This window comes from Protopterus annectens, chromosome 1.part0 (assembly GCF_019279795.1).
Source record: "Protopterus annectens isolate FY-2018-M chromosome 1.part0, PAN1.0, whole genome shotgun sequence".
NCBI lineage: Eukaryota > Metazoa > Chordata > Ceratodontiformes > Protopteridae > Protopterus > Protopterus annectens.
The window spans coordinates 658,189,370-658,214,280 of record NC_056725.1 but is presented as its reverse complement, the minus strand read 5'-3'; the positions used below and the strand labels follow the sequence as shown (position 1 = coordinate 658,214,280).

The 24,911-nt window shown below is 43.2% G+C and overlaps 1 protein-coding gene and 1 non-coding gene across 3 annotated transcripts in view; one reads left to right on the top strand and one right to left on the bottom strand.

Annotated features, from left to right (window-relative positions):
- TMEM181 (transmembrane protein 181) overlaps positions 1–24,911 on the bottom strand; it is a 1,372,946-nt gene that overhangs the window by 705,057 nt on the left and 642,978 nt on the right. The window lies entirely within an intron of this gene.
- Positions 14,932–15,034, top strand: LOC122802238. The gene has a single exon (XR_006364904.1). It is a non-coding gene; the product is annotated as a U6 spliceosomal RNA (small nuclear RNA).

Here is a 24,911-nt window from a genome sequence, read left to right as displayed (position 1 = left end):
AGGACAGTCATTACTAGGGGAGCTGCTGCTACATTCATAATCATTTGCTAAAGACTGCAGAAGACACCATTCTCTCAAATAAATAAAGATGTAGATTCTACTTCCATTTATTTCTATTCTTCAAGAAGTCAGCATTGGAATTCTCCGAGTCTGGATTTAAGCTACAGGAAGGGGAAAGAAAGATGACGGTGTACCAGTCTACATTCAGGAAAGACTCGCATCAAGGCTGGTAAAGCAGCATGACAAAAGAAAGCCACAATGCCTCTCTACAGGAAGTAGAATCACAGAGTATTAACCCAATACCATTTTCCTAGGTGATTCAAACTATCCAACTACACACTGGGAAACCGATACCACCACTAGTGCACAAGCACAAAGACTAATGGACTTTGTCAATATGAATAACCAGGAAGAATCAGTCAGAGTACCTACTAGGGGGAATAATATCTTGGATCCTGTCCTTACTAATAAGGGAGCATCTTGCACCATCCCTTGCATACCTTCATCACACATTAGGTCTAAACATAAAGCAGTCTCCTTCGAAATAAAATTGAAACCTGAGATCCCTTCTACCCAAGATACCTTGAAATTTCTTTAAGACAAATTACCTACTCCTAAGTGACACATTGGGAATCTGCAACCCCCTACCAAACCCAGTTAACCCCACTGAATATGCAGAAATGTATACCACCGCACTATACCAGCATGTAAATAATGCAGAGATGCAGCTGAGCTGTACCCCATAGGAACAAGTGCAGGGGAAACCACAGAAGCAAACCCACATGGTGGAACCATATTATCAAAACGTTTTATAATAAAAGGATTAGAATTTTGGCCAAATGTAAGAAGAGTAATTCCCAGAATGTTAGAACCTTTGTCACTGAAATAAGTAAACAACTCAGGAGTGTATTAAAATTCACCAAAGCCAAGTTTGAGGCTAAAATAGCTACCCAAGCCAAAGACAATAATTTTTAGTTATGCTAGTATCTCAAAAGGACAATCCAGCAATGCGCTGAGCCAATTGTCAACAATGCTATCTACACTGAGGCTGAAGATGCAGTTAATCTACTGGCTAATAAATTTAGCTTTAACTGTACCCCCTCTCAACCCTCCATCTGTCTCTCAAAACACACCTGAAACTGGCTCACCTCCAGCTATCACACAAGACCAAGTCCTAAAAGTGTTATTAAAAACTAAAAATTCTGCATCAATGAGTCCTGACAATATCCCAGGATGCACCTTAAACAGAATGAAGCAAGATTCAGCCAGACCCCAAACAACACTGTTCAATCTTAGCCTCCATGCAGGTTTTGTACCAAGCAAATGGAGAACAGCTACAGTCACTCCCCTGCATAAGGAATGACTGTCTGCAAACCTACGCAATTATAGACCCATAAGTCTGACTAACCTCATATGCAAAGCCTTGGAAAGACTTATTATGGAATCAGTCAGGACATAGGGAGCTTCCAAACACTGCACCCATCTCAGTTTAGATTCATCAAGGGCAGGTCATGCTTATTCAACCTGGTGACTTTTTTGAAAAGGTCACCAAAGCAATGAATGAAGGTAAAACGGTACACATAAAATACCCTGACCTGGCCAAAATCTGTTGACACAACTTCCCACTCAGGCATAGTAGAAAAGCTAAATAAACTGTGAATAAACCCCTATATCACCCACTGGATTGCAGACCATCTTACAGATAGTCAAAATAGAGGACGTTACCTCCACAGACAGTCACCAGTGAAATCCCCTAGAGTTCTGTGCTGGGACATCATCTGATTGCCAGCTACTTTTCTGAAGTAAAAGTCAGTACCATAGTGCTCTGGCTGACTACTCTGGTTGACTAATCTTACAGATAACTGTATGCTAGGTGCAGTCACTGAATCCCAAAATGATTTAATCATCCTGCAGGAAGGTTTGGCTTTAATAACCAAATGTTTTGTTATTTACATTTTCACATCTTCTCTGTCGCTTCTTTTTACAGTTGGCCCAAAGTTTCTTCATCTATGTAATGTTTTTCATGGATCTGTTGTATCAATGAATGCAAATTTTTATTTGAAGCTTTTGGCAGTTTTTGTTGTGCATGTGTTTTTCTTTCCTCTAATTTCTCTCTCAGTTTTTCTGAACATCTTCTATCTGATAATTCTGGGCTCACTGCATAACAGTAACAATACATAATCTCTTCCTTATCCTCAACAGTCCACTCTGTCATCTTTATGGCTCTTTTTTGGCCTGTCAGTTTTTGTGTGCTACTATGTCCTTCTAAAAAAGAGGGATGGGGTGAGAAATCCTCCCCTGAGTCTAGCCTAACCCCACTGTAGCAATGTTTCCATGTCTTGAGGATTCTACACTGCCATTTTTACAGTCCATCAGGATTGGGCACGTTTTTATACTGGGACCTGGGCACTCAGCCACCTTTTCATGATATATGAGATATAAAAATAAATCTATACATCAGTGACATCTTGGCAAGATTGTGTGAAAACAGAGAACGCCATGTGAAGGTACTCACCAAGACTTGAGGATGAATTCAGTTCCACCAATACTACTCCCCTTTTTTTGCTGATTTCATCAGATCTCTCTTCGGACCACCCCCACCCTCCAACAGTGCAGTCTTGCTGGTGTTTCCTCAATTTAAATGGCTTGATGCTGGAGATACCTGCCAAGGATTCCTTAGGAATGACACAAGTCAAGATTCTGCAGCTGCTACAGTGACTCTGGATCAACATCAGCCACACAGCACATTTACTTTATAAGAAAAACCTCCCCTGCTCATAGAAATCCACGTTTTGGATCTGGCCTCCTAGACTGTATCAAGCAAACAGGTGCAATCTTATTTCCCAAGGCTTAAAGTATCACAGGTGTGTAAAGTTCCTCTGGACTACCACCACATACAGTTACTACACAGGGCAGTTCCTTATCAATGGCTGCAGAATGATTATTTTCAATCATTCTTTCCTGAGCCTTATCAAAGAACTTTGTTATCATTCCTCCAACTTCTGGGACTCAATTTACAACCTAGACAGATGACCTCTTCCATACCTCTCAACTGTACCAAATTCCTTTGAGGTCCAAATAATGGGGTGCCATGAATTCTTGAGTGGACCCCTTAATTTCCCGTTTGTTTTTTTGCAAACTTTTTTGCTGAAGTCATTGCATGTAGGGGCATGAACGATGATGTCAGCTTCATGAGAAGAATGCTAGCCTGTAGGAATTCGGCTGAGGACTCCAGGGGTGAGATTGTACTGTTTGTGCTTATTTACAGTAAGTTCGGCAACGTGCTGCAGCCAGCATCAGATAGAGGCAACTAGATGTGGTGGACGACTGAGAGCAGCTGACACTTTTTTTGTGGTTTTAAATTAGGCTTTAGAGCAAGTGAAGCAAATGAACTGAATGAGCAAGGCAACCTCAAGTCATTCGTCATGTTACTGGTAGTCTAGTGCAGCAGCAGTCAAGTGTGTGTGTGAGTTGTACTACTACATTTCTAGTGGTTTCAGCTTCTCTTCTCCTATTAGTTTTGAATGCCTCCAAGTAGCTCATTTGCAGTACAGTGCTTCTGAGATATGCAGCAGTGTCTGTCCGTACCTCTCAACTGTTCAGATTTGTGCCCTATATTTTAGCCCGTTCCTCATAAAAGTTGTGGTTTTCTGGCAAATCACTCAGGACTGAATTCACTAAATAATGACACAGATGTGAGTTTTAGACTTCATAGCCTTCAGTAAATGCAGTCTAACATAACATTTGCTATTTTAGCAACTTTCTAAGTTTACAGGATATGTCCCAGAGACTCCCCCCATCTGTGGAATAGACTCCCTTTCCATGTCAAGCAGAGTACCTCTTTACCCCTTTCTACGGGCAACCTGGATAACTGGATGGGAAATAAAAAATACATCCCTGGGATTCCACCTGTGTCCCTGCTGGATAGGGGCATTGGGTGGTGATTTGTCTATACATGGCCTAAACACTTGCCTAGGCTTATAAACGGCCTCAGGGCCAATAGCCTAGTAACTTCCTATGATCCTATGAACCTTGGTTTTCCTCCTCCAATTATTTTTGTCTCTGCCCACAATTATTATGTTAAGATGTTGAGAGGTATGTGCCTAACTAAGACATATTTAATTTTGTATGACACAATGGTTACTTGGGGTCTGTGACCAGCACTGTTGTAATCTGTGATAGGGTTATTGCTATGGTGCTTTCTTTGAACACACCAGTCCTTCCCATTTGCTTGCTTTGCTGCATTTTGTTTTTACTGATTGTTACTTGTACTCTTCCTGTACGTTATTGCTGCTGTTCTGATTTTTCAATCCAAGTGCATGTGTTTAGTGGGATGAGGAGGTGATGCAGATTACATGTGAAAGTAGTAACACAGCATAACTTTCAATTTTCTGCAGAATTAGGGAACTTCTCCAGTGTGTAATTCAAGTGTAGTCCATCAAATTTTCTCCTTAAATTGCCAGTTTCAGAAGGGACAGCAATTCTGAACCAAAATTCAGGGCATCCTTGAAATTTTGGGGCAGTTACAGTAGGGACCTCAATATCCTATGCTCATACTGACAAGGAACTGCATCCAAAAAGCACAGTTGTGTACCTATCATAAATGTAGATGTTCGAGTGTATTCACTGTTGCAGTCATTACTCTTGGGTTATCCTGCTGGCAGTCTACCCGCAGTCGGCCTGAATTCCAAAGTCTTGGTCCGGCGTCAGTTGCTGTCGCCTCTTCCCTGATGTCAGTACGCCAGGGGTATAAAAGATGCAGCAGATGCCATTTTCTTCAGTTTTTCTTGCCCCAGATGTCAGTTGCCCCCAAAAGGGTATGCCAAACAGACTATGCTAAAAAACATGCATGCACTAAGGTAAACATTTCCTTCCACTACAAGCAAATACACCACATAGGTTGTATAGAATAGAGAAGTACAGATAAGACCCAGCAAATGAAAGGGGGATGGTGGGAGGGTAACCTGGACTGCAACAGTGAATACACTCAAACATCTACATTTATGGTAGGTACACAACTGTACTATGTTCATTGTGTTTCACTGTTGCAGTCATTACTCTTGAGTTGAATCCCAAAGCTGAGGATGGGTGGCTGGGCTAAATAGGATTAGGAGAGGCTATGAGGCCCTGCAGAACTGCAGTGGCAAAGCCTGCTCTGGATTTAGAGTAGAGAGGTAAGTGGTAGTGCTTTGTAAAAGTGTGCACTGAACTCCAAGTTGCAGCCTCTAAGATGTCTTTGGTTGGTACTCCTCTGAGGAAGGCTGCTGAAGTGGCTGCTGCTCTGGTAGAATGTGGCCTAATGCCCTTAGGCACTGATTTGCCATGCTGTGAGTAGCAGAAACAAATGCAATGGCCTATCCATTTTGAAATAGTCTGTTTTGAGATAGCCTTTCCTTGTGATCCTGCAGCATATGCTACTAAAGGTTGCTCAGCCTTTCTGAAAGCTTTAGTTCTGTCCAAGTAGAAGCGTAGCTGTCTGTGTATGTCCAAAGAATGCAGAAGTCTCTCACCCTTGTTCTGTGGGTTTGGATAAAAGGTAGGCAAGTGAACGGTTTGGTTAAGGGCCACAGTGGACACCACCTTAGGCATGAATGTAGGGTTCGTCCTCAGAGAATCCCTGTCTGGATGGAAAATGATAAAAGGTTCCACAGCCACGAGTGTCTGTAACTCAAAGACTCGTCTTGCAGATGTTATTGCTAGGAACAGAGCTGTTTTCCAGGATAAGAATTTAATATCCGCTGTTGAGGCTGGGTCAAAAGGAGGCAGTGTGAGTTTTTCCAAGACATAATTTAGGTCCCATGCAGGTACTGGTGCTCTTCTTCTGGGTCTTATGTTTTTGGCCCCTCTGAGGAACTGCCTTAGTAATGGATGAGAAAAAATAGGTGGTACTGTATTGTAATGGGCTGAAATGGCAGAGGCATGAATCTTAATTGATGAGAAAGAAAGGCCTTTGTTCAGCATCTCAGTTAAATATTGTAAAATCTGAGGAATGTTTGGTACAAACGTGTCAATTCCTTGTGCCTGGTTCCAAGCACAGAATCTTCCATTTTTCTGCATAATATTTTCTGGCACTGGGCCTCCTGGCCTCCAAGATAACATCCATTTCAGCCTTGGAGAGTGGAGTGTTCTGAATGGCTACATTATCCGCCATGCTGCCAGATTTAAGGTACTGATGTGGCTGTGCAGGATCAGATTTTTTGTTGGGTCAGTAAGTGAGAAGTTTGAGATGATGTCCAGGCTGGTCCTTGAGACAAGTTCTTTAGGATTGGGTACCAGTGCTGGCGTGGCCAATCTGGGGCAATCAGTATCATTTTTTGCTTCTCTTGTCTGACCTTTAGGAGTACCTTGGGGAGGAGAGGCAGTGGAGGAAAGGCATATACTGTTAGGTTTTTCCAGCTGAAGGATAGGGCATCCACTTTCCATGCTTGCTTGTGGTAAATTCTTGTGCAGAATTTCTGTAGTTGGCAGTTGTGAGGTGAGGCAAATAGATCTATGTCTGGGCATCCCCATTTCCTTGTTATCATGCTGAAGACTTGTGGATCCAGTTTCCACTCGTGGGGATCCATGAGCTTTCTGCTTAGTTAGTCTGCCAGAGTATTTATTTTTCCTGGCAGGAATTGTGCTTGCAGGTGAACTTGATACGTCAATGCTGTGTTCCACAAATTCATGGCTTGTCTGCAGAGGGGGTAGGAATGTGTGCCTCCCTGCTTGTTTATGTACCACATGACTGTAGTATTGTCCGTCTTTATTAGTAGTTGTCCTGGATGAAGTAAATCTTTGAAAGCTGTCAGGGCATCCTGAACAGCTAGCATCTCTTTTTGATTGATATGAAGATGCATCTAGCTTGCGGGCCATGTGCCCTGAATACATTTTCCTGCCATGTGGGCCCCCCAGGCATGATCTGATGCATCTGTTGTTGTGTCTGCCTGGCTGTGGGTAAACAGAATGGCTGTCCCTTGTTGTGGTGACAGGCCTGTGCCCACCATCGAAACTCCTGTTGCAGGCAGGGAAAGAGGATAATTAATGATTCCAGGCTGTGGCAATGTTGAGTCCAAACACTTTTTAGATACCATTGTAGTTTCCTCATATGCAGTCTGGCATATGGAATTAGCAGTATGCAGGATGCCATGAAGCCCAAAGCCCGCAGAATGTTTCTTGCAGATAACTGGGTCTTTGTTGCCAACATTTTGAAGTAAGAAGTCAGTTGTCTTTGTTTGTCTGGCGTGAGATAAGCCATATGGGCAGTTGTATTTAAGCTTGCACCCAGGAATATTACCTCTTGAGAGGGTACTAGTTTTGATTTCTTTTTGTTTACTGTGTACCCTAGGCAAATTAGTAATCTTTTTACAAACGCCAGATGCTGTAGTAGAATGTCTTTGTTCTCTGCTTGAATAAGGCAGTCGTCCAAGTAAGGATATATTTGAATTCCTTTTTGTCTGCAGAATGCAATTACTGGTGCCAGGCATATGGTGAAGACCCTGGGTGCAGTAGATAAGCCAAAGGGCAGTGCAGAGAATTGGTAGTGCATTGAGCCAGCCTTGAATCTGAGGTATCTTCTGCAAGATTGTCTGACTGGGACATGCCTCTTTTAGGTCCAAAGTAACAAGCCAAGCCTTCTTGCCCAGCATGGGCAGTACCTGCTGCAGAGTCAACATTTTGAATTTTGGAATGTCCAGAAATGTGTTTAGAATAGACAGGTCCAGTATTGGTTGCCAGGCTTTGTCCTTTCTGGGCACCAGGAAAAGTCTCGAGTAAAATGGCCCTCATGTCCATGAGGGATGAAACTTGCTTTTGTACCTCTGCCCATTGATTGTGTGGCAGGTCTGGCATACCTTTTGCTCTTGGCAGGGTGTGAAAGTGGAACCTGTAGCCCTGAGACACTATGGTCAAGACCCATCTGTCCCAAGTAATCATGTGCCAATTTGGTGAAAAAAGTGCTAGTTTTCCCCCTAAGGGGGCTGCCAGAAGATAAGTGCTTGGTTCTGGCAGAGGAAAGTCATTGGGACTGTTTCCTGTATGGCTGTGATTTGTCCTCTCCGCTTTTGGAGGTAGAAGCACCCCATTGTTTAGGCCTGTATGAGCGTTGGGGCTGGGATCTACCTCTGGGGCATATGTATCTGCCTCTTTATGGCCCGTCTGACACTGGAAAGGACCAATTGTTTGTAGGCCAGTTCCTGCTAAATCTGGCTGGCTGTACCTGTAGGAAATCCTTAACGGTCTGCATGGATTTCGCTTTATCCTCCATTTTCTTCAACATCTCTTCTACTTTAACACCAAACAAAGTATCATGCTGTAATGGAGCATCCAATAATTTTGCTTTAACATGATCAGGCAGATTCTGTTCCTTTAACCAAGCATGCCTTCTAATGACAGAACCCGTAACTGCGGCCCTGCATGAGGCTTCCAGTGAATCAAAACCACATTGCAAAGTATGCTTTCCCACTTGTTCGGCTGCATGCAATAAATCCTGCATTTCCTTGTTATCAGAACATTCAGAATTTGTCAACATTTTCTGTTTAAGCAGTGACATTAAATATTGCTGATATTTAACCATATGAAACTGACAATTTAAAGCCCTTACAGCCAAGGTAGCACAAGTGTAAACTTTTTTCCCCCATCTGTCCAGTTCCCTAGAATCCCTATCAGAGGGGACAGGATTTTTTGCAGTGGAAGCCTTGACCCCTTTGGGACCCTGAGATATAGTTTCTGGGTCAGCAGCAGGGTTTTTATATAGAAATTTATGAGAGTCTGGAACCCTGTAGTATCTGTCTGGCTTGGCGGGTGCAGGGGGTAAAGAGTCAGGAGATAGGCCGGACTCTGAAAATACATAATCTACAATGTCTAGAACAGGTGGAATAGCTAGAGGTCTGTGCTGAGGAAGTAAAAGAAAATCTCTGAGCCTTTTCTTAGATTCTGAATAATCTTGGCTCTCCCAGTGAAAATGCTCCCTCATGGTATGCAGGGTTTCCCCAAAAGAATAATCCTCAGGAGGAGAGGCTGAAGGAATAGATTCTTCAGCATCAGAATCCTCATAGGGAGGAAAAGAGTTCAGAAGAGGAGTCAGAGGAAATTGAAACCTGATCTGAGCAGTCATATTGTCTCTTGCCTAGGCCTCTTATCAGGAGGGGGATGGGAACCCCTGATCAAAGTAATTAGGTCTTCGGCCATTTTAAGCATCTGTTTCTTAGGCATGGAAGTCTGTCCAGGAGAATGCTGCACTTCTTTCTTTGTCTTTAGAGCTGTTTTAGTCTGTTTTTGAAGCTGAGGTAGGCTTGACATATAATTGTGTAGGTCTGAAATACCCTCAGAAGCCGATGCCTGCTCAGCGGCTCCGGACCCATCTGAGGAAATAGTTTCCGAGGGTCCAATACCTTGATTATCCAGAGGCCTAGTCGGCTCCACGTGGGAGTCCATAGCTGCCTGTGGCTCTGAGATAGCGGGTGTCAGGGGCTGCAAAAGCACCTCACTGAGAACCGGCGACTGGCCTAGCGGGGGCCTTGTCGTTGGTTTTAGACCTCGGATGCCTGTCCTTTTCCTTTTCCTTGCGCTTTTTGTAAACTCTGGTCATCAGCTGTTCTGACGGCATTATATAATTAAACCTTCGTCCAAAGTAATGAAAAGCATGTTTTCTCCATTTTCCTTGTTTGGTCAAGGGGTAGTTTCTTTACTCACTAGTGGGAGTAGGGAGTACTGAGCTGCCTGTTTGTCCTCAGAGGAGTGGTTTAAGGCAGAAACTTGTAGTTTATTGGCCATTTTGGGTCATTTCCTGTCTTTTCCAGCCCCCTGCTATAAAGCACGCTTTGGCGGGCTTTTCTGGCTATAGAGAACTCAGCACAGCTCCTCGTGGTGTCCAGCAGAGTTCCTAGAGCAGCAGAGACCAGAAAAGACAAACTTTCCAGATTCTAAGTATTTTTTTCTGCATTTTCGACTTTTTAAGCCTTTCGATTGCTATTTCTGCCTGTTTTATTCTGCTATTACCTGTTTTTACTGTTTGTAATAGCTTGAATTGTTTAAGCAGGTTTAAACTATTCGGGCTACCTAAAGTCCACTCTTCAAATTTTCCCTTAAAACTACCTTCCTCGAACTATAATACTGATCTAATCAGCGTATCCTATAATTAAAAAGATCATCTCTACTTGACTCCAAGTAGACTATTCTCTATCTGTTAAACGTAGCACTTGCTCCTACAGTACTTATTACCTTGATACGGCACTCTTGTCATAGATAGTACCCCAAAAAGGCAACCCCCCATTTCTCGGTCACCCACGTCCCCCGGAATCTTTTTAAAGTTTTTGTCTATTCCTTCTACCTTGTCGAGGCATCACTTGCTAGTGTCCTCTCCTGCTCAGCTGGTGAACCTGGGAATATTGAGGCAATGTTACAATTGCCTCATGTACACAGACAACCCTCCCCTCCTCCCACAAAACACAAATACATGCGAGAGATGCAACTATACGGCCAAACTGGAGGCTGAGCTCTCTCAACATAGGACTGGCAAGACCAGTCAGGAGGAGAAGGATACCACACACACTATAGACCCAGTCTCACATAGTACCATTACAACCTCAAATCATACACATAAACACACAAAGACATACTCGGAGGCTCTGATCAAAAATCTACCAAAACAGCAGAGGCCACCAAAGCAGACACCCAAACAACCACCACCTCAGAACACAACACCTGCAACACATAGACCTCACAGTCAGAGTGTCAAACAGTCACAGCCCTTAAGGCCAAACACAATGCCAGACACACTAGTCATTGGTGACTCCATAGTCAGACACACTGACGCCCCGCCACCAGACTGAGTAAGGAGAAGGTCACAGTAAGCTGCCTGTCGGGCGCTAGAATCTGCCACATAACGCAAGCACTCAGGTCTCTCAACAGCAGGTACAAATATGACTCAGTCATTGTCCACTCTGGTGTAAACGACCTGAGACGTACCTCCTTGGACTACATGAAAAGAGACATTGAGGAGCTCTCTGATTATGTAGCCCAGGCAGGTATGACCCTGACCTTGAGCAGTATCCTACCTTCACCAAGAATGATGCCACAATACAGAGATAAGATGATCAGCTTTAACAATTGGCTTAAACACTGGTGTCATTCAAAGGGGATCCAGTGTCTGTCTGCCTGGGATGACATGCTGGACAAGCCACGCTGCTTCAAGGGATGGCTTGCACCTGTCACCCTGGGATTCCGGATATTGGCAAAGGCTCTTGCCACCTCCATAGTGCCTTTTTAGGCAAGGCTCAAATTCTAAACCTACCACCCTAGAACACAAAAAAGGAAAAAAAACTAAGGGTAATGCTGCTCAATGCCAGAAGTCTAAATCTCAAAATGCACACACTCGAGGCCCTTCTCAGTATGGAGAACATCGATGTCTGTGCTGTGACAGAAACCTGGTTCAAGGCTCCTGAGAGCACCCCAGCGCTATCAGGTTTTACCTCATATCATGCGTTCCGGCCCCAAAATCCGGACAATACCAAGAAAGGAGGGGTATCCATATTCATCAAGGACACCCACACCTCAAGACTGGTGGCAACGCACGATGCATCGGAGACCATCCAGGTGCAATTAACCATAGGCAAGACTGCTCTGCAAATTGTAGCATGTTACAGGCCACCCTCACAAACTCAGGAACCTCACATGGCCTTCCTGAAAACACTAGAGGGATAAATGTATCACCAAACACCATCATACTAGGTGACTTCAATTACCCTAATATAGACTGGGAACACTACTCAAGCCCAAACACCCTAGCCCAAAAGTTCCTGGAATTCATAAACTCAAATGCCATGGAACAACTAGTCACCATCCCCACAAGAGGAGATAACATACTTGATCTCATCATCACGAACATGGGAGCACAATGTTCAACACCGGAGGTGTACCCCTCACTGGTGAGATCAGATCACAAACTAATCTCGCTGGAGGTCCTCATCCCACCCCCACCTGAAATAAAAAAGACCACAGTAAAGAACTTCTCAAAAGCCGACTTCACACTTCTAAAAACTAGTGTGGTCACCTTTAAGGCCCCGAGCCAGCGGAAAACAGTACTCAAGCCGCTGTATCACTTACAAATGCCTTCTACCAGCACCTGCAGGACTGCATGGATAAGGCAATCCCAAGCAAAACAAAAACTCTTTGTACCAAAGGCAAGCGTCCAGTCTGGTGGACCCCAGCCATAAACAAACTCTACAACAAAAGGAGGAAGCTACTACAAGATAGAGCAAAATCCTTAAAAGGTAAGACACCCTTGATCACTATAAGTAAAAAACTAAGAGCTCTCATAAAATCATCCAAAGCAAATTTCGAGAAAAAATAGCTAAAGACTCAAAAGACAATCATAAGGCCTTCTTTAGCTATGTTAGAAACCTGGGAGGAAACTCCCAGATATGCTCAGAGCTAGTTCAAAATGATGTGAAGATTACTGATCCTACAGACATTGCCAACATACTGGCTGACAGGTTCAGTGCAAACTTCTCCCCTCCCCAAAAGGAGAGATATCTATACCAAACGATTGCAGCCCCCAAACATCTCCAGCGCCCAAGTGAGAACTGCTCTCCAAAGCAAAAACTCAGCAGCCATGGGACCTGATGGTGTCCCCGGCTGTGTGCACCACGAACGCAATGAGGAATTAAACCCACAGCTAGGACAACTGTTTAATCAAAGACTTACCACTGGATACGTACCCAGGAGTGGCGCACTGCAACTGTGGTCCCACTTCACAAAGGCGGTGCCTCCACCGACCCTGGAAATTACCGCCCATTAGCTTGACAAGCCTTATCTGCAAAGCCATGGAGAGGATCATAATGGACCTCATAAATAAAGACATAGGAATTTGCAGACTTTGGATCCAACCCAGTTTGGCTTTGTCAAAGGCAGATCATGCCTTTTAAACTTGGTTGACTTTTTGAAACAGTCACCAAAGCCACTGATGAGGGAAAGGCAGTCCATACAGCCTACCTCGATCTGGCTAAGGCCTTCGATACAATACCCCACTCGGGTATCATTGAAAACTCATCAGCTTAAATGTCAACCCATACATCACAAGATGGGTTGCAAACTGGCTGAGTGACAGAACCCACAGGGTCAGAGTTGCTGGCGCCATGTCAGACTCAAAACCTGTCACAAGTGGTGTCCCACAGGGCTCAGTCCTGGGCCCACTCTTGTTTGGCATCTACTTTTCCAAGTACAAGCAAACAGAGAAGGGTAAGGGCTGACAACGGTTGCAGATGACTGCAAACTGGGCCGCATAGTAGAAAACACATCTGACACAGATATCCTTCAGAAGGGTCTCACAGAAACGGATAACTGGTGCCAGAGCCACGGCCTAAAGTTAAATGCCAAAAAATGCATAGTCATACCCTTTGGGAAAAACAAGGTTACCCCTAGCTACCAAATAGGTGGCAATCCACTGAGCACAGAAGAAGTTATCAGGGACCTGGGGACCCAGGTTGATAGTAGTCTGTCATTCGACACCCATGTAGCTAAAGTAGTTAGGAAGACCTTCTACATTGCCCACCTTATCATGAAGGGATTCTCATCTAGATCAAGGGAGGTCATAGTCTCCCTTTACTCATCACTCATCAGACCAATGATCGAGTACAATGCCCCATTTGGAATGTATCTGACCCGACACTTGCAGCAGCTGGAGAGGCCACAAAAGTTCCTCACCAAAAGGATAAAGGGTCTCAAAAATCTGTCCTATGCTGCCCGACTGAAAGAACTCCAGCTCTATTCAGTCGCCACCGCTGCTCAGAGGTGACCTTTGCCTAACATACAAGGCCATGTCAAACCCAGATTTGATGAATATGCTTCACCTCAAAAAATCTAGATCCATCAGAGCCACAAGGGCGGGAGACTTAAACCTCGACACGGCTATTAATAGGACATGCTGGAGGGATAGATTCATCACCCAAAGACTCCCTATGCTGTGGAACAAAATCCCGGTACATGTGAGGCAGAGCACCTCGCTGGCCTTGTTCAAGAGAAATCTTGACCAATGGATGGGAGATCGCAGATATCCCAGGGATTACCTCGGTGTCACTGCTCGACAGAGGCACAGCAAAATAATGGGTATAGTTCCCCATACTAAAGGGGTGGCGTAAGCCACAAAACGATGAGCTAGGCTTGCAAATGCCCTCGGGCAGATAGCCTAGTATGAACCTATGAACCTATGAACCTATAAAATCGTACCAACGCTTAATAGTGCGTTGGTTAAATCTAGCACAAAACCGACAGCTAGCAACGTCGTGATCAGGGGCAAGGAATACAGTAAGAATGAATATCATTATGAGGTATTTGCTTCCCACAAGAAATACAATTGTTAACTTTTTTCTGACATCGGTCTAGAGCAAGAAAAAAGTTTCCCAATGGGGTACTTAGCTTTAATGAAGACTTCGGATCTGAAATTCGATTTTGAAACTCTCAGGAGTCGGCTAACTGGCACTTGCGAACTGCTTTTGCTTCGAGCACCGTGCGGCAAGAAAGACTGAAGAAAATGGCGTCGGCTGCATCTTTTACACCCCTAGCGCACTGATGTTAAGGAAGAGGTGACAGCAACCAACGCCGGACCAAGATTTTGGAATTCAGGCCGACTGCGGGTAGCCTGCCAGCAGGATAACCCAAGAGTAATGACTGCAACAGTGAGACACGATGAACATAGGCACAGTAATTATTTGCATATTATAAGGATATACCCATAAATGTGTTGCGAGTTTAACAGGCTGCGAGATATTTATATTTTTTCATCTGAAAAATACTTTTATAGCAAATGAAAAAGTTACATGCCTTTCAATATCATCACTTGTTATGAAACAATAACTATTCAAAACAAATATAAAGGATACTGCTCTTCACTAGTAAAATAAATGCAGAAGTCCTGGAATTTATATACTGCTTGTAAAAAATACTTTTTTATGTTTGTTTTGGCAGCAAATATGCTGGAAATGGAATGATACAGAGAAGATTAGCATGGCCCCTGCTCAAGAATAACATGCAAATTCATGAAGGAAATCAAGTTTTTTTCTCTCCACCATCAGTCCTAATTTCTGTTTTTAACCTTTCATATTTACTTTCCCCACCAATACTAATTTCTGGTTTTAACCTTTCATATTTACTTTCCACCATTAATATTGACTTCTATTTTACATTGCCCGCTTTTGGGAATTTAACAATTAAGTCAATGATGTAGCACTTTCCATATCTAAATTAGGAGCTTTTGCAGCTGTGCCTACTAGAATATATATTTATTTTGATGCTCTTTGTAAAGCAGTATGTTATCTTGAATTTTGTGTGTGTGTGTGTGTGTGTGTGTGTGTGTATATGTATACACACATATATGTATATGAAATGTGTATTTATGTATATGTATATAGATATATATATATATATATATATATATATATATACACACACACACACACACACACACACATCTATATGTGTGTATGTGTGTGTGTGTGTGTGTGTGTGTGTATGTATATATATATATATATATATATATATATATGTATATATATATATATATATATATATATATATATATATATATATATGTATATATATTGTGTCTTTCGGCTTTTCTCGGTTAGGGGTCGCCACAGCGGAACTCCGGTCCGCTAATGATTAGCAGTAGATTTTTATGTGCCGAGTTGCCGGCCCTGACGCACAACCTTCAACGAAGGTACGCCCATTCACGCTTGTCTCCACACAGGAGACGCTACTGCAGCACCATCACCGCACATATATATATATATATATAAAAGGGGTAATATAACAAGAACTCTCCTCTCTTCGGATAAATCATTCCCTTCACTATTTAAATACAACAGTACTGCTAGTGACAATCTCAACTTCACATGCATAACTAAAAATGGAATTGAACTAAAAAAAAAAGTCTGCCTTTCACCTGGCTGAATCTAGATTAATCACATGATTTGTTTAGCTCAACTAGTTATTATTTAGTCAACATTTATAATATTTAATAGAATATTTTTTTTTATATCTGACACGTTTTTCTCAAGTTTTTATTCCAGACTATCATTTTTCCTCCTTTATGATGTTACCATACCTGAACTGTCCAGATTTTTGGCTTATATTTTTGGTCTGTTCCTCATACAATTTGTGTATTTTGGCAAATTATTGAATACTGAAGTCATTAAATAATAATAAATAATGACAGACTTTTAAATTTCTGACTTCATATCCTAGAGAAAATGCATAATACAAAACCTGTTATTCTAGCAACTATCCAAGTTATACAGGAACAATATTTAAAATCTGTCCCTATTTTGGGGCCTTTGTTCCCTCTTGTCCAGATTTCTTGCTCTGAGAAGTTGAGAAGTATGGATGTTAGTGTTTTTTTTATTTTTAGCTCATCCCTTTTACACTTTGCAATTCTTCTTCTCTCTCCCCAACTAATTTCATATAAGTTAATAGGTTCATAGTTATATGCATCACTAACTACTTCCTAGGACTTTATAACTGTCTGGGGTTCTAGTCCTCTTATGCAACATCAACAGATTGGTTTTGAGGGACAGGTATACTTCACAAAGGATACTACTGCTCTGGAACAGACTCCCCATCTGTGTAAAACAAAGTTCATCCTTGTTCAAATTCAAATGCAACTTTGTTCTAAGTATGGGAAAAAGAAAATGTACCCCAGGACTGCCCCTTGTACTACTAATAGACAGAGACATTTCCTAAATGCTTTGTCCGATTAGTAGGTCCCCTCAAATTATTTACAGTATGATCCCAGTTATTCTTACTGGAAAAAAGTGATATCAATGGTGCTTCCCATTTGCAGGTTGTTCCTAACAGTTGACTACCTCGCTTTCTGGGGTCCAGGGATAGGAGTTGGTATTATTTACACATTATCTTTTGCAGCCAGGTTGCCTCTAGGAAATGAGTGAAAGCTGCATCATTGTTGGATCGAGGCAGCAGAGTCCTGCTGTTGTGGTATGTGATGCAGCCTGCTTTTGTATCAACAGGGATTGACTTTTTGTATAATTCATTCTAGTTACCTACTTACTATCCACAGATATATTATGTGGCATCTGTTATTTCCTGACTGTGTATACCACATTTTGTTGTTAAGCTGCAATTCTTTTCTTTGTTTTTTTTTTCCTGTTCTTCTGCTCTTTTCCACTCACCATTTTTTTTTTATCTGCAGTACCTTTCAACTCTAAAAGTCTGTTATCTGGATTACTCTCCCTCTCCCTCTCTCCATCTCCCCAAATTGTTCCTGCCTTACCCTAAAATACCCCTTCTCCTATCATTGGTAGGGACTTTCCTTTTCCTTTTGGACTGAGCCTAGTGGCTTGTCTACATCAATGTTTCTCTGGAAGTGAAGGGAGAGAATATTCCTCTGTCCATGGTGTTTGGTTAAGATTTCCTACTCCCTTGGAGATATGCTATGTAGTAGTGATGGTCAGCTTCCTGAAGTGACAGGATATGCACACTTGTGTCAGGATGGCTTGCTTTGCATTAGTGAGTGAAACATTCCATAAGGCATCCTTTTCTTCCACCAGGAGTTAAACAAATGGCAATTAGTTCTACACCTCCCTCTCTGACTATACAGCAGACTGGGGATACTTCTGCCTTTCCTTTGGCTAGCCATATTGACAACTTTATCTTGTCACCTAGTCCAGGTTGAAAATGTGCAAATAACACTGATTTGAGTGTAGCACCCATTAAATATTCGCTCATTAAAAAACTGCTATCTAGAGAAGAGTTTACATCATCAAGCAAAGCTGTTTTTACTTGCCTAGGTTGTCTTCAAATCAAAGTCTGTTTTAAGAACATGCCTCCATCTTGATCCTGCTTGCATGCCATTGTATGCTCTAGCATGTTGAGCTACTGGAATAGAGGACATCTGGGAAAACTAAGCTCTTGTCTCTCCACTAATATGTTGGGAGTTATTAGAAGATTTCACTGCAATGAGTTTCTAAAATAAGCTGGAAACTGCTATAACTCTGAGACTGTTGGGTTCCTTCACTGTGCAGGCTTCAAAATATCGAGTGATGTGTTTTTAGGTACAGTATGCTGCAGTCTTTAGCTATTTTTGAATGTAGTGATGTGCAAACAGTTATCAGTCTGTTTCTGTTAGTTATTTCAGTATAAGCCTCTGCATTTTATTGGTTGACTTGTCTTCAACTTGTCATCCTTCCTGACACTGAATTGAAAAACAAAGAAGTCCGTGTCCCCGTGCTTCCACTGCTTTAAATTTCAATTGCAATAACTTAGCACTGTTCTGCTCCAGCTAGGTGCATGTGTGTGTGCGTGTGCGTGTGTGTGTGTGTGTGTATATATACTTACCTAATATAGTGACTATTCCTGCACTGTTTTAGTCTGCTTTTGTGAATGATCAAGATAGGAAGGTTGTCTTTTTTACTGATGCATACAGTGCACTCTCTGCTTGTGCATACTTGAAACTACTCAGAGAATGGATCGCTGGGGGAAATTTCTTTTAGGTGCTTGGGCATACTTGAAACTACTTCAGTTTGCATGTAAAAGTTGGTATCCGACAATCCCATTGGAGTTGGTGGAGTTACATAATTCTGTATGGAATGTTTATGTTAATCATCGTACAGATTTTTGACCAGTTGTACCTATTTTCCATGGGCCTTTGTCCAGATTTATGATGTTTCCAGGTTGAGAGGTATGCTTCACACACACACACAGAAACAATGGGAAGTACACTTTTGTTCTACTTTGGTTCAAAGCCATTAGTTTCTGCAGAAACAGCATCTCCCACATCAGTCTCCTCGAGCTGTGAGCATTACCTGTAATTGTGCACCTTCTTTAAAGCTCCTGATGATCATATTTGCAATTGTGCACTTTCTTTAAGCTCCTGATGATCATACCTCTCCTAACCGTATTATCAAGTAACAGGAAAGTACAGAGAAGAAGCACAGTACAGCAAAAAGGTAATTTCAGTCAGGCTGCACAATGCTTTCATCTTCAATTGAGATAAGTTTGTTGTTGCATTTTTTTGTGATATCAAGTTATGTTTGTTGAATTTAAAATTTAATTACTTTTAAGAATTTGATGGCTGATTTACATTTTATATTTGTTGAGTAGATGTTAGTTTACAGCTAGTTAAAACTGTTGGTGTATAACACAGTCTGCTGTTACAAGTTGAATAAAAAGACAGTCTGCAGATATTGAAAATAACTGGTGTAAAACATCTAAAAACAAATTTTAGGACTATTATATTCAAAAGTAGAGTCAAGCACATTTTTTTTACTTTTTTATTTATTTAACATTTGTTGACCGGGAATGTCCGACTAGGTTCCACAGAGCCTGTTTTCAGCGGAGGCCCGGGGAGAAATGCTCCACTTATTAAGAAAGTACAATTGTGTACACTTACCATAAATGTAGATGTTAGAGTGTATTCAGTGTTGCAGTCATCACCTGTGGGTTATCCCTGCTGTGGTAGCTCTCGGCCGGCCTGAATACCAAAGTCAATGTTTTTCTGCATTAGCTGCTGTTGCCTGTAGTCTACCAGCAGGTCGTCAGTGCTATAAAGCAAGGCAACCGATGCCATTACATCAGTTTTTCTTGCCCTAACCCATCAGAAGCACAAGGAAATATAGTAAAGTGGTCCTGGTGGCTAAAAGCCACCGTGAGAAGCTTATGTCCCCTAGGGAAAGAGGATATAAGGGGGAAGGAGGGAGAAAAACCAGGACTGCAACAGAGAATACACTCGAACATCTACATTTATGGTAAGTGTACACAACTGTATTATGTTCTTCATGTTTCACTGTTGCAGTCATCACCTGTGGGAGGATTCCCAAAGCTGAGGAGAGGGATGGAAGGATTAGTTAGAGACCTAGGCATGGGTCAGCATGCCCTGCAGAACTGAGAGACAAACTCTGCCCTAGCCTTAGAGAAAAAAGGTAGGTGGTAATGTTTTGTAAAGGTATGGACAGCGGTCCAGGTGGCAGCTTACAAGATGTCCCTGGTGGGAACTCCTTTGAGGAATGCTGTGGAAGTGGAGGCTGCCCTAGTGGAATGGGTACGAATAGACTTGAGGGGTGGTTTCCCATATAGTCTGTAGCAGAAATGGATACAGTGTGATATCCATTTGGAAATAGTTTGCTTGGAAATCTTCCCCTCTGCCCCTGGGGCAAAGCTGACAAGAAGCTGGTCTGTTTTTCTGAAGGGTTTAGTATGGTCCAGGTAGTATCTGAGCTGTGTTGTGCATGTCTAGTGAGTGCAGAATTCTTTCCCTCCTGTTCTGAGGGTTAGGAAAGAAGGTGGGTAAGATGTATGGCCTGGTTGAGGGCCACATCAGATATCACCCTGTCTGCATGGAAAATGATGAAGGGCTCAACTACCTAGTCGAGTCACTCAATAGTGGCCTCTCCTTCTCTTCTATTAAAATCCATGCTTCAGCCATTTCAGCTCATTTCAATACAGACCAGCCCCTCTTTTCACATACTTTGATTAAACAATTTCTCAGAGGGGCGTCTAATATCAGACCTCACAGAAGGCCACCCACACCAGCCTGGGACCTGAATTATGTTTTAGAAAAACTAACCTTACCACCATTCAAACCTGGTGCTTCAGCAGAATTGAGATACCTCTCCTGGAAGACTGCTTTCCTACTAGCTATCGCCTCAGCCAGAAGGGTTTCAGAACTTCAGGCACTCATGGTCGTTGAGCCCTTCATCATTTTCCACACTTGGGTCAAAAGGTCTGAGATCTGGGGAAGCTGCCTGGGAGGCTGTAATGTCAGGCTGTGCGGTAAGGGGTACTAATGCTGTCTGGGTCAATCTGGAGCAATGAGGAAGGCCTTTGGTCTATCCTCCCCTATCTTGATCAGTACCTTGGGATAAGAGGGATGGAAGATTGTGAGTTTCTGCCCCCTCTGGTCTGGCTCCAGGAGCAGAATCTTTTCCATTTCCCTGTGTAAGATTTTCTGGTGCTGGGCCTTGTGGCCTCTGTGATAATATCTAGGACCTGAAGAATCAACCACCAACTTCTGATTCCACTCAAATAGAAATATAACCACAGGCTGGTCTGGAGCATACAACAAACACTTTAATACAATGAACGCTTTAATAAAACAATGAACAGCACAATGGTGCCAATATGTACTTTACTCTGCCTGGCAGCAGTCCTTACTCCACCGCAGTACCAAAGAGAAACTGCTCCGTTCAGAGACTTAATGAAAATTCCTTGCATCGATGAGCAGCTGAAAAGGCAATCCAGTGAACCACACTTCTCTGTCAGTCAAAAAAAAAGTTTATAATGGACCATTACTCCACCACTAGGGTGATGTTTAAGAGTATTTTTCTTTGCTTCTTCATAATGCACACACACACTGCTTGCTTCCTTGTTGTATTAAAGTGTTCGTTGTATACTCCGGACCAACATGTGGTTATATTTCTGAGTGGAATGTCTAGGACCTGTCTGCTTAACAGGGGCCCCTTGTTTGCTTTTAAAGTATTAGCCATGCTGACAGTTTGACAGTCTGCAAGTCTGGGTGCAGCATTTCCCCTCCACACTTGGGTCAAGAGGTCTGAGATCAGGGGAAGCTGCCTGGGAGGCTGTAATGTCAGGCTGTGCAGTAAGGGGTACTAATGCTGTCTGGGTCAATCTGGAGCAATAAGGATGGCCTTTGGTCTATCCTCCCTTATCTTGATCAATACCTTGGGAATAAGAGGCAGAGGAGGGAATGCGTACACAAAGAGGGAGTTCCAGGGGAAGATCAAGGCATCCATCTTCCACGCTAGGTAGTGATACTTCCTGGTACAGAATTTTTTCAGCTGGTGATTGCGGTGTAAAGCAGAGAGATCCACCTCTGGAGTTCCCCACTCCTGAATGACTTGCAAAAAGATGTTTCTGTGGAGCTGTCATTCGTGGGGTCCAGAAAGTTTCTGCTTAGGTGGTCTGCCAGGGTGCTGTTGATCCCTGGCAGGTATTGGGCAATTAGGTGTAATCCTGTAGAGGAGGCAGTCGGCCAGAGGTTCATGGCTAGCCTGCACAGAGGGTACGACTGGGTCCCTCCCTGTTTGTTGATATACCACATTACTGAGATGTTGTCTGTTTTGATAAGGAGAATCCCTGGCCTGAGACGGGGTTTGAAAGATGTCAGAGCCTTTTGTACTGCCATCATTTCTTTCTGGTTGATGTGTAAGGGAAGGTGCTGGGCATCCCAAAGACCTTGGGTGCACCTGCCTGCTATGTGAGCGCCCCAAGCAATGTCTGAGGCATCGGCGGTGATGGTCTGCCCAGTAGGGTGGAAGATGAAGGGAAGACCCTTGTTCTTGGCACAGGCCCCTGCCCTCCAGAGAAACTCAGCCCTTATACAGGGGATCAGAGGAAGACAGGTCTCTAGAGGCTGAGAATGCTGACACCAAAGGCTCCTTAGATACAACTGAAGTTTCCTCATGTGAATCCTGGGCAGAGGAATTAGAAGGATGCAAGATGCCGTGTACCTCAAGGCTTGTAGGAACTTCCTTGCAGTGAGGTGAATTTTGGAAGCCAGCTGGGTAAAGTAGAGAGGCAGGAAAGCTCTGCTTTTCTGGGGATAGGAAGGCCATTTGGGATGCTGTGTCCAGCAGTACTCCCAAGAAAATGATACTCCTGGAGGGTGTTTGCTTTGATTTCTTCTTGCTGATGGTGAACCCTAGGGAAATTAGGAGGGTTTTGACAAAGAGAAGGTCCTGGAGCAGCTTTTCTTTGCACTCTGCCTGAATGAGGCAGTCGTCCAGATAAGAGTAAATCTGTATATTTCTCTGTCTGCAAAATGCTATGGCTGGGGCTAAGCATTTGATATATACTCTGGGTGCAGTAGACAAGCCAAAGGGTAGCGCAGAGAACCAAAAGTGTTGTGAGCCTGCTCTGAAGCGCAGGGATTTCCTGCACGATTCCCTGATGGGGATGTGGAGGTAGGCATCTTTTAGGTCTAGGGTCACTGGCCAGGCATTTTTTGTCAGCATAGGCAGCAGCTGCTGCAAAGTTAGCATTTTGAATTTGGGGACCACCAGGGAGGTGTTCAGAATGGATAGATCCAGGATGGGGCGCCAAGTGCCCTCTTTTCTGGAAACAAAGAATAGTCTGGAATAAAAGCCTTTGCCTGTTTGATCTGAGGGTACAGGTTCTACTGCCCCCTGGGATATGAGAGTTTGGACCGGTTTCAATGCCTCTGCCCACTGATTTGGAGGAAAGTCTGGGTAATCTTGGAATTGGGAGTTCATTGAAAGAGAATTTGTATCCTTGAAAAATTATCTTTAAGACGCATTGGTCCTTTGTTACAGAAAGCTAATTGTCTTTGCAGAGGGAGACCCTTCCTCCTACCTTTTGGTGAGTGAAAGGAGGGCAGAGGGGGGAGAGGGAGTCATTGAGAGTGTTTGCCATAGAAGGATGGCTTAGAACTCCCTGCCTTTTGGGTGGAAGTGGTCCACTGTTTAGTTCTCTGCTGCCCCTGGGATAGGGGCCTGGGTGGTCTGTTCCTGCAGGGCTTACATTGGCCCTGTCTGCTAGGTGCAGGGAAGGACCAGTGCTTAGAAGGAAAGTTCCTGCTGAACCTGGGAGGTTGAACCTGGAAGAAATCTTTTACTGTTTATATAGATTTTGCTTTGTCTTCCATCTTAAGCACCTCTTTTGCTTTTACTCCAAATAAGCGGTCCTTATCCAGGGGTGCATCAATTAATTTAGACTTGACATGATCAGGGAAAGGTTGTTCCTCCAACCATGCATGTTTCCTAATGACAGATCCTGACACTGCTGCCCTGCTTGAGGCTTCTAAGGCATCATTATCGGGTTCATATTACGTTATCGAAAAATAATGTAATCGAACCATCAACATTTCGAAATGGCAGCATTTCGAAGCTTGTATTGTGGGGTGCTGCACCCCCCACAGACCCTGCTAAATATATATTCCAACTTCGAGATTGCACTACAGTAAGGAAAGGACAAATATTCCAATCCTTACTGTACTGCGATCCCACAATGCGATCTTTGAAATGCAGCCATTTCGAAGTTTGCATGGTTCGATTACGTTATCTTTCGATAACGTAATAGGAACCCATCATATCCACAGTGTAATGAGTGTTTGGCCACTTGACAAGTACAGTGTAGTAAATCTGCTAACTCTTTTGAATTGGCACAGTCAGGAAGGGTTAAAATCTTTAGTTCCAAAGTGTGTTGTTGATATTTTAACATATGGAACTGACAGTTGAGTGCTCTGATAGCTAAGGTTGAAGAGGTGTATACTTTTTTACCCCATCTGTCCAGAGCTCTGGAATCCTTGTCAGAAGGAATATGATTCTTGGCAGAACTAGTTTTAGCTCCTTTAGGTCCTTGTGTAATGACCTCTGGGTCTGCAGCAGGATTTCTGTACAGGTATTTGTGAGAATCTGGTACACTGTAATTCCTGTCAGGTTTACTGGGAGCAGGTGGGAGGGCGTCAGGAGCTAAGCTGGAGTCATGGAAAACATCATTCACTGCTTCTAAAATAGGGGGGATGGCCAGGGGTCTGTGCTGGGGCACGTCCAGAAACTCTCTTAGTCTTTTCTTAGGCTGGGGGAAATCCTGAGATTCCCATTGTAAATGTTCCCTGAGGGTTTGAAGGGTTTCCCCAAAGGAAAGGTCTTCTAGTGGGGAGGCAGAAGGAATGGATTCCTCTGCATCTGAATCCTCATAAGCAGTCAGAGGTTGTTGTTCCTCTTCCAAATCTGAATAATCAGATTCCTCAGAATCCTGTTCTATCATAATTTCAGGAGCAGGGTGTCTTTTCCTTTTAGAAGTTGTGGCCTGACTACTCCTGATAAGGGAGATGAAATCCTCCGCCATTTTAAGCATTTGTGCTTGGGTGGTGGAGCAGGAGAAAGATGGTGGCTAGAGGCAGATTTTCTAGGAGTGGCCTGGCTTCTGGCTTCTAGGCCTAA